We start from the raw sequence: 11,624 nt of genomic DNA, 5'->3' as shown, positions 1-11,624 counted from the left end.
TCATAACTAGCACCTCTTTGTATCTCTGCATTCAGATAATCTCCTCTTCCCTATCTTCAAGCGCACTAATTCTTTATTCAAATATTTCTTAATATGTTGCTAAATCTCCAATTGAGTTTTTATCTTAATTATTTTTTTATCTCTAGAAGTTCTGTTTAGTTTTCTTGCAAATATGCTAGCCTATATTTTATAGTTTCCTATCCTTTGAAGATATTTTAAACTTGTTTTTCATTTTTTAAAACGTAGTGAGCATAGTAATTATATGATCTGTCCCTGAAAAAGTCAAATTCAACGTACTTTTTTGTTTCTGTAGTTTGTTGTTTCTGCTGATTTTCATTCTTGAGGATTTCCCCAGGGTACTCTGTTACTTTTGACTGTAAGCTGCTTTTTGTTCTCCTTTGGAAAATTATTGTTGAGGATTCCCATTGGCCTAAAGATATCTTTGCCTCTGTCTGATACGTAGGTACACTAACAGTTCAGAAACAGCTTAAATTCATGGCTTAAGGGGTTCGGAACCACCTCAGTGATGTGAATATGGTATGCAAGCTCCTGAAGCATCCGTCTAGTTAAAACTTTCTCAGGGATGGTTTTTATTTCCCTTCCCTGCTCTGCTCAGAGCTAAGGAAGCCTTCCTGCAGAAATGGGGGTAGGTTAACCTTTGGCTCATCCTTAGACTGAGGGAATATGGTTTGAGCATCTTAGCTTTATTCTGGAAGAGTTTCCTTTTAGATCTTCACCTTGGGTAAACCCTGGGCTTTGATTTCTGTTGTCCACCCTCTGCAAGTCCACTTAAAGTGAAAGTTTGCCTAGTTTCGCAAACGCTCTAGTGCAAAAGCAACTGAAGTGCTCTGCTAACATCTCTAGGATTCCTTCTCTATTTAGATTTTGGCCTGGAAATTCCTTACTGTCTCATCAGATCCTTGTTGCTTTTAAAAACTTGCTTTTTGTGCTATTTTAAGTTGTTCTTCCCTCCAGCTGAGAGGGTTGGCCTGAATAATGTAATCTGTCATGATTGAAAAGGTAGGTTTTATTTTACAATTTAAAAAATTATTTTCAACCTGTGTTTCTGTCCCCTTCCTCATATTTAATGTGTGTGTGTGTGTGTGTGTGTGTGTGTGTGTGTGTGTGTGTGTTTTAATTCGAAATTGCCAGGACATTTTTGTAGTACTTTTCTTCCAATGACACAACTCTTGGTCCATGTATACCTCTATTAGTTTTTATTTCATAGTTCTTTGATTTCTGTTTTTATCTTTATTTGCTTTCTTATCATTAAAAAAAAATTCTAACTTATTGAGTTGAATATTTCATTTATTTTTAGGTTTTCTTTTTCAAATAATGAAAAGATTTAAATTATAAATTTGTTTTTGAGTTCAATTTTGGATGTATCCCATTCTATTATTTCACATGCTCTTTTTCTGAAGGCCTATAGTTTTTGTTTCCTTTTTCCCTTTTATTTGATCATTTATTATTGATTTTGATTGTATTTTATTATTTTTAGAGAATGTGGTCTGTTTAATTTCAGATTTTCAAAAAATTTACCGAGATTTAAAAAATTAGTAAGACTTAATGGCCTAATATATTTATCAATCATATATATATTTTTAAAATTATTTAATGTTTATTAATTTTTGAGAGAGAGACAGAGACAGAGCGCAAAAAGGGAAGAGGCAGAGAAAGAGGGAGACACAGAATCTGAAGCAGGCTCCAGGCTTTGAGCTGTCAGCACAGAGCCTTATGTGGGGCTCAAACTCACGAACTGTAAGATCATGACCTGAGCTAAAGTCGGACCCTCAACTGACCGAGCCACCCAGGCAACTCTCAATTTTATATATTTTTCAGATGCTAGTCAAAAAAAAAAAAAGAATATGTAGGGTCTCACATTCAAGATATTCATAAACATAGATATTAATCTTTAAAATTATAGTGATATCAGAGACATTTTCTTCCTACTTGAGTTATTCGGCCATTCATTCAAATGACATAGGTATAAAATAGGAATCTTTCTTAGGGGTAACATGTTTAAACCTACTCTCTTTTAAATTTGAAGGCATTTTCCTTTACACTACTTTAGAATGCTTAATATTTTGACTAATGTACTTGAAAGAGTAAAGCGTGTGGTTATTGTATGTAAACCGATTACTTTCTCACACTCTCTAATGTAATTTCCTGTACCACTTTCAACACTGAATACATCAACTCTGTGGTCTTTCTGTGTCTTTTTGTCTCTCCAATAAGCAACATCACAACTGTGCTTCTTCTTAATGCTTTGGACTGTTACTGTGTCAATTTTTTTCCTAATTAACCATATATATAGGGACAAATGGGCAAGAATATAATTTGTATGTAGTATTTTGACTTTAGAAAGTCTTTCTCTTTTTATTTTTTTAATCATTATAAGATTTTTTTTTTTTTGCAAAATGGCTCCTCACAGATATTTTAAAAACAGCATCTGCAATATAAAGAAGCAGAAAAAGAAGGTGCATATAATTCCATCACTCCAAGGCAACCACTGTTAACTAGTCTTGCTTGTTTCCTTCTATTTTTTCCAGAACTGTTTTTACATGATTCAGATCAATTTTGTATTGACTTTTCCATTATATCATGTATATTTTTCATTATTAAAATCTATTCATCAGAATTGTTTAAATGCCTTGATAACATTCCATTATTTACTTAATATTCCTTTAATGTTATAATTTTCAAGATCTTTGTATTAACAATGTTTAGATGGATTTCTTTTGTTTTTTTCTTTGTTTTTCTTAACTAATACTGTTGGACCTCTATCTTTCAGATGCATTCGAAGCACCTGAAGAGCCCCATGCCCAGAGTTTCTGATTCAGTAAGTCTGGGGTGGGGCCAAAGAACTTGCTTTTGTAACAACTTTAGGTGATGCTGATTGTCCAGTGACATTTTGAGTCACTGGAATAGCTGTAATTAACAGAATGTATACAGATTGATTTCAATAAATTTCTAAAAACAGTGCTTCTTCCTTCCACAGTAAGTTATATCTTTGATATTGCAGAGGAAAAAATAGTAACACTTAACTTGATTAGGAAAAGAAATACTGATGTGTATTAAAAGGCCTCTAAAATCTTTACTCACAGGCTTTTGCTAACGTATTTGTGCTTACTGTGGAATCTTACTGGAACACTTGTCCATTTGACCCTGGAGCTACATCACTATACAGCTGGTCTCTTTTTTTCTTTTCTTTCTTTCTTTCTTTCTTTTTTTTTTTTTAAGTCACCTGCTCTCATTTAATTCATTTCCTTTGGTGTTTTCCTTCCTGTGGGAAGTCTCTGACATCTGTCCCACATACTTCTTTATGAATACAAAGGCTCATCTTTTATCTTATTTTTAACTTTTATGAGTCAGTTACTCTTACCCTTTTTATAGTTACGACCTTTTCATTCCTTATGTTTTAAAAAGACATTCTACACTGTAATTCTTGTGGTCGCTTTTTTCAAAAACAATCTTATTTTTTAACACCTTTAATTATCTTCTGTTGACTTTTATATTTAGGTCTGAGCCTAATGTCAAATACTAGCAGCACAAGGGCTTCTTACTTCATTGGCACCATCATGTGGCGAAACTGTGTATCACAGTGGAAAACCTGCCACGTTATATAGAGATAACACTGGAACTGGAGAGCCCATAATAAGGTGGGGGATCTGAAACAATTCTATTACTTTAGTTAATGCACAGCAAAATGAGAGCTAATAAACACCAATGATTAATTATGAGGACACTGCAGTCGAAGAGCTCAAACCCTGGCTTTCCCATTTATTATGATATGGCAATGGTTAATCTCCTTGAGTCTCCATTTCCTCATAAGTATCGGGCTACGAGTAGCATCTATCTCACAGGAATGTCATGAGGAACAATTACTAATACGACAATAGCACAATGGCCATCAAATAGCTCAATAATATCAGTTGTGATTAGCTGTTAACAAACCATCACATTCAATTTTTTCTTTATGTTCAAATCCAGAATAGAAAGAGCACCAAAGAAGAAGACTTCCTCTGAGATTTTAGAGAATTATGCTAAAATGGTAGAATTATTTTCAGAATGATCGGAAGTAGCATGAAGTTAAAAACTGCAAAAGGTAGATATTGAAAGAACATTTAAACAAAAAATGTCTTTTCAGAAAAAAGGAAGGAAACTTCTGGTAAGGTCTTCTAAATTCTTCTTACAAAGTGAAATTTGAAAGTTATCTGGTTGAATTAACCATAACTGACCATCAAAATAAGTAATTATTGGTGGGGGGAGGTAACTTAAAATTCTTTTCAAGGGTAGGAAAAAAAACCTTTTAATATTAAACATAATTTATAGTCCTATATCCTTTTAAAGGTTATTTTTTTTAAATGTCTATTTATTTATTTTGAGAAAGAGCATGAGCTGGGTAGGGACAGAGAGAGAGAGAGAGAGAGAGAGAGAGAGAATCCCAAGTGGGTTCCCTGTGGAGCATGATGTAGGGCTTGATCCCACAAATCGCAAGATCATGATCTGAGCTGAAATCAAGAGTCAGATGCCTAACTAATTGAGCTACCCAGGTGCCCCCAAAATGTATGCTCTTATAAGTCCTTAAAAGAGATACACTTAGGATGAAATCTGGATGCTGGAAATTTTTCTATTTGAAAATAAATTTTAATTATTTCATTAGAAAAACTGGATGAAAAGTTATTTAAGATCAATGAGAATAAAGCATGTGGGATATTTGCCATGCCCTCCCCCCTACCCTTTTAAAACCATGCACACCATTAGATAGAATGGGTAATCTTGCCAGGACCAGAATCTTACATTCAGTTTCCAAAGTGTAGTTTCCCCAGATAGTTAGCATGGTTCAAAGAATTTTCATTATGCCATTATGCAAATGCAGTCTATGTTCATTATCTTTCTACTTATTAAATTCATCAAAAGCTGTCCAGGAACAGATTTTCTGTTTTGTCAACTACACCCACAGTCTTGTTCCCAGATTTTTCATCAGTATTTTCAGACTGTGAGGGAAAGAAAGCAAGAAATGGGAATGATTTCATGAATTTTAAATATGCTGTAACTCTTGTTTCAGTGCAATACTCAAGTATGTAACAGCCGTCTGTAGTTGCTCACAGCATACCCCAATCTCAGGGCACTGCCAGGTTAGCACAGTTGGTTAGAATGTGGCACTAATACATCCATAATCAATTCCTACATGATTCAGTTGGCTGTGGAGAGAAGAAAAACGTCTTTAGTGTCAACATGAACTTCTGTGGCTAGCAGTTTAGAAAGTCTATGCCTTTGATTACTGAGATTTGGGGATTTTCCAGAAATTTAGTATTGACTTCTATTTTAATTTTACTGTGGTCAGAGAACATACTTTGCACAATTTCAATCCTTACAAATTAATTGAGGCTGTTCTAAGGCCAAGAATATGATCTTTCTTGGTGTATGCTCTGGGTGCACAAATAGGAGATATATATAGGAGATCTATCTATCTATGTATCTGTCTGTCTGTCTATATATACACATACATATCCATTTAGGCAATGTTTCACAGTAGTACAGTTTTCATGTATCTTTCATTAAATTTATTTCTAGATATTTATAATGCTATTTTAAATGTTATATTTATTTTTAAATTTTTAAAATAATTTTTTGAAGTTTATTAATTTTGAGAGAGCGAGAGAGCAGGGAGAGAATGAGAGAGAAGGAGAGAGAATCTCAAGCACTGCCCACAGAGCCCGATACGGGGCTCAGACTCACAAACCATGAGGTCATGACCTGAGCCGAAATCAAGAGTCGGACGCTTAACCTACTGAGCCACTCAGGCGCCCTTAAATGTTATATTTAAAAATTCATTTTCTAATTGGTGCTTGCTAATATGTAGAAATACTGACTCTTATATACTGATCTGTTATCCTGCGCTCGCTAACTTTAATTATTCGTTCCAGTAGATCTCCAAGATTTTCTACATGGACAGTAATTAATCTAAAGACAAGTAATTAATAGTTTTTAAAAATAACTTTTGGGGCACCTGGGTGGCTCAGTCAGTTAAGCGTCTGACTTCAGCTCAGGTCATAATCTCCTGGTTTGTAAGTTCGAGCCCCACATTGGGCTCTGTGCTGACAGCTCAGAGCCTGAAGCCTGTTTCAGATTCTGTGTTTTCCTCTCTCTCTGACCCTCTCCTGCTCATGCTCATGCTCTGTCTCTCTCTCTCTCTCTAATATAAACATGAAAAGAATAATTTTCTATGCAGACCTCTGTGAATAGACAGTTTTATTCTTCCTTTCTAATCTTTCCATGTTTTATAATTTTAATTTATTTTTGCCTATTGCAGTATCTAAGAGGACATAAAGTTGAATAGAAGTAGTGAGAGCAGACATTCTCACCTTTTACCCAATCCTAGGATTGAATATTTCACCATTAAGCATGATAGTAGCTACAGGTCTTTCTTAGATGCTCTTTATAAAATTAAGTCAGTTCTCTTTCTAGTTTTGTGAATGTTTTCAGCATAAATTGGCAATAAATTGTGTCAAATGCTTCTTCTGTGTTTATTGAAATGATCATATGATTTTTTTCCTTTTTATTAATATGGCAAGCTACCTTGTTTGATTCATTAAATGTTGAGCAAATCTCGCAGTCTAGGAAAAACCCCAATTGGCCACTGTATTTTATCCTTTTTGCTGTGTTCAATGTGTTAGTATTTTATATAGGATTTTTGCAGTTTTATTTATGAGGGATATTGGTCTGTGATCTTTTTCTTCTAATGTCTTTGTCAGACATTTCTATCATGGTTATGCTGTCATTATAAAATTAGTGGGGTATTATTCTCTCCTCCTCTGTCTTCTCAAAGACTTTATATAAGATTGACAGTTTATATTCTTTAAATATTGATAGAATTCACCAGTGAAATCATCTGGGCCTGGAGTTTTCTTTGCAAAGCGTTCTTTAATTATGAATTCAAGTTCTGTAATAGATGTACAACTACTAAGATTTTTCTACTTCTTCTTTAGTCAGTTTTGGTTTTGTTTTTCCAAGAATTTATCAATTTCTTCTAAGTTATCGAATTCTATTAAGCTAAATTTGTAATATTCTCCTTTGATGGTTTTAATTAGAATTTTCCAGCCTCATTACTATTGCTATTTGGGGCCAGAAAATTGCCGTGGGGAATTCTTCTGTGCATAGCGGCAGCCCTGGCTTCTATATATTATATGCTGGTAGCAGCCTCCCCCATTGTGAGAACCAAAAATGTCTCTAGGGGACAAAACATCTCCAGTTGAGAACCAGGGTTTTAATATCTGTAGGATCTTTAGTGATCTTCCATTTTAGATACTGGTAATTTGTCTCCATTTTTAAATTAGTTTTGTTAAGAGCTGTGTAGGGTGTACAAAAGCAGGCTTTGCCCCAAATTTGGCCTGTGGACCATTTCACTGACCTTGACTTAGAGCATTGATTAACTACTCTTTTTTCATAAAGTAATAAAAAAGGTATACATTTTTCCTCTAAGAATACTTTATCTGTATCCCATACCTTTTGAAATGCTGTGTTGTGTTGATGGATATTAGCCAAATAATGGCTATGGAGAGTTATTTATCTATGGAGAGAACATATGAGCATTATTGTTATTCGAACAAAATTGCTTACAAATGGACTTTTGGTTCTGTGAGAGACAAGCAATGAAGAACAATTAATATAACGATATAATAAAATTTAGTCACATAAATTAAATACACTCTCCCAAGTAGTTGATAAATTGATATAAATTCCTACCATCTGGTGACAATAGCCTTCTTGCTCTTGCAGCTAGGAGAAGCCACGGTCTGCACCACCCAGAACATCTATTAGGACAAGAAGAATATAATAATTTTACCACACCTTATCAAATATTGATTTGCTGCCACCTGCTGGGAGGCAGGAGTTTCCAGTGTCCTTAAAGGGCAAGAATGATGACCTTAGAAGCTGTAAAACTTTGCCTATCTCATAAAATGAAGCATAATATAGGAACTTTGGGGCCTGAAAGAAATCAATAATTTTATTTTTATTTTAGTCTATTTTAGAAATTAGTAATTTTGAATACATTAACTGTGTATAAAGAAAATATGATCTGTATATAAAAATGGGAGTGCACTCTTTTCCATCTAAGAGAAATTAGATGGTACATTTGCATTTACCATGAAATGATGTACAATAAAGTTCCTTAAAATGGTGAGTTCCTCAAGTACTGATTGTATATTTATATAACAGCAATTAACCTCTTGACTGGAGCTAATGGAGAAACTTCAGAGCTGAAGAACCACTACTAAATGAAGATTAGTAAAAAAACAATACTAAATCTAATGATAACGATGCTTGTGATTGGCAGAAATATAGCCTATCAAAGATGTCCATACTCTGATTCCCAGTGCCCAGAGAGTGGAGCTGTGAGCCCAGAGAGCGGAACCAAACAAGAACCACAGATCAGTGCTTGGCTTGAAACTTAATGGGGACTGCCTGATTGGTCTTTGAAATTATTTGGGACTGGTGACTCCTTTTTTTCTTCATTTTCTCCCTTTTTGATTGGGAATGGCTTCAACTGCTCTCCTGAGCCTCCTCTTCCATTGCATTTTGAGAGCAGACATCTGGTTTTCTAGTTTCACAGGTCTATAGATGGAAAGGGATTTTGCCAGGGATGGGATTATACTTAGAGCCTCACCTATACATAATTTAGATGTGGTTTGGGATTTTTGAAATTCAGATGAAATGCTGCAATGTGTTGAGAATTTGGGGAGACTTAGGGAGGGGGTGAATAGATTTTGCATGTGAACAGACCTGAATCTTTGGGGATCAGAGGATGGCCTGTGGGAGGAAGAATGCCTCTCCCATAGATGTTCACACCCTGATTACCAGAGTCTGTGAATATTACAAGGATAAAAGGATTTTTGCAGATGTGATTAAGGTTAAGAACCCTGAGATGGAGAGATTATCCTGGATTACCTGGATGGGTCCAATTTAATCACAAGATCCTTAAAAGTAGAGACTTTTTGACCAATGTTAATGACTTTGAAGACAGAAAGGGACCACAAGCCAAGGAATGTAAGCAGCCTCTAGAATCAGGAAAAGGCAATGCAACAGATCTTTCCTTAGAGAGGATTCTCTCCAGAAAGGAATGCAGTTAAGCTGATATCTTGATTTTACCCCAGTGAGACTTGTGTTGGACTTCAGATTTACAGAACTGTAAGAAAATAAATCTGCCTTTTTTTAAACCACTAAATTCATGGTAATTTCTTATCACAGCAAGAGAAAATGAATATGAACAGCTAGGGGTTACTATGTTCTGCTTCCTGGGTAACTCTCTCTAAAAAGGAAGCTAAAACACCTCTGAAAGCATATTACATAATCTGGCCTTGGCTACCTCTCTGACCTCATCTCCTACAACTCCTCCTGTTTTTTATCATTCATTCACTCTGTTCTCCTTACTATTCTTGAAACATGCTAAGCCCGCTGCCCTTTCTCAAACCCCACTTTCCTTAGCTCCGTGTAACCCACTCCTTCACTTCCTTCAGGTCTCTGCTCCAATGTCATCTTCTCAGTGAGGTCTTCATTGTTGACCCTATATAAGCAGTATGTGCCCCACCCTTACCTGGTATCCCCAAATCTCTGACCCTAGTTTATTATTCTACATAGCCCTTATCATTTGATACATATTTGCTTGTTTACTGTTTGTTTTTGTTTTTCTGTCCACAGTATTTGTTAGTTGTTTATCAAGAGAAACTATTCCATAACCCAATATTCAGGAACACACGTCAGTGACAAACTTCCACGGAACTCAACCCAAAGAAATTCTTTACATTCCCAAATCACTTTGCACTCAGAAAGATACCAGCCCTCCTCATCTCCTCAAAATCTTTCATGTAATCCTAATTTCTGTAGAAATCTGCATATGCCTTCTTTCTTGGTTTGGCCACAGCAAACTTACAGAAAGCTGCAACCCCCAGGGATACAACAAATGCTTCAACAATATGAAACTGCAGACACTTGGACACAAGGCCTTGCACCTGAGGTTTTGTCAAAGCACTGGAAGTCATGGCAGCTCTTCTCCTCAACACTAACCTCAAACTCAATGTTCTTTCTCGCTCCCCAAATGTACGCTGTATGTGGCAGGAGCTTTATCTATACATTATTGATGGCAGCTTTCTCTCTAGAACTTAGTAGAGTACATGGGCACATAGCAGTAAAGAAATATTTGTAGGAATAAGCAAACATTTTAAAAACTATCAACAGATTACAAGAATTCACCAATATTGTTAAAATTCTAATGCAATATACACAACATAGAGCAGGGATCTTTGGATGATATACATGAACATTACTTTGGTAAATATGCCTCAATGGATTCAATATCACACCCTTGAGAATGAGGTCATTTCCCAAGTGATTTCCTATAGTTCTTAGACATGGCACACCATTTCTTAAGGTCAGATTGTAAGAAAATTAGTATATAAATGAGTTCTGTATTTTCCTATAAATAAGCATTACCAGCATATTTAAAAAAAAAAAGTTTGTAAAAAAAGTAAAAGCTAGTAATTGCTAGCTACAATTTCTTCCCTAATTTTTTATTTTAATATTTTTTAATGTTTTGGTTTTTTTTTGAGAGAGAGAGCATGTACAAGCGGGGGAGGGCAGAGAGAAAGAGAGGATCCTAAGTGGGGTCATTGACAGCAGTTAGCCCTGCACAGAGCTTGAACTCATGAACCAAACTGTGAGATCATGACCTGAACCAAAGTCGAAGTTGGATGCTCAACTGAGCTATTCAGGCGCCCCATCCGCACAATTATTAATTTAAAAAAATTTCAAACCTATAGAAAAGTTTAAAGAGCACTTGTATACTACTCAGCTAGAACCACAATTAACACAGTGCCAGGTTTTCTCTTTACATATACACTTTTTTTTTTTTTGGCCTGGATTATGTGAAAGAAGTTCCCAGATTTCATGATGTCCTTCCTAAATACTTGAGCACGTGTCTCCTAAGAATAAAAGCATTATTGTAATAACACAATTTATCATACCTGAGAAATTTAAGTCAACAATAGATCTACTTTGCTTCCATGTTCAAATTTTCTCAATTGTCCACAAAATTCCTCTAAAACTTAAAAAAAAAAAAAAAATTATAATCCTATACAGTTCAGTTGCCCTAAATGCAGATCAGTCCTTTTTTAAAAATTTCTTCTGTCCTTTGACCTTACTGAAAAGTCCAAATAAATCACACTGAATTTATCTGAGTGCTCCTCACAGATTCAGGCTAACATTTTTCGCAAGAATGCTAGAAAATTAAATAACCTCACAGCAATAGGTTTGTATTTTCCCCAGTGCTGATTCTAAGCGTTTTTTCCACAAAGCATCTATTAACGTTTTGCAAAGGACGAATGTTCAAAGAACAGTTTAGGAAACACCTGGATAAGGAAAGAAAAGAAAAGAAAAAAGAAAAGAGAAAAAAGAAAAGAGAGGAAGGGATGGAGGGAGGAAGGGAGAAGGAAGAAAGAAATGAACTAAAGTGTTTAGGTTTGTAGAATAACAACCAGGTAAGGATTACAAATCATTTTTAAATTAACAAAGTCCTCATTTCCTTAGGTAAAGCAAACAGAGCTTTCATTAAATTTAACACTAAT

This window comes from Lynx canadensis, chromosome B1, assembly GCF_007474595.2.
Source record: "Lynx canadensis isolate LIC74 chromosome B1, mLynCan4.pri.v2, whole genome shotgun sequence".
NCBI lineage: Eukaryota > Metazoa > Chordata > Mammalia > Carnivora > Felidae > Lynx > Lynx canadensis.
The sequence above is the reverse complement of the archived record's forward strand: the minus strand, read 5'-3'. Positions refer to the sequence as shown.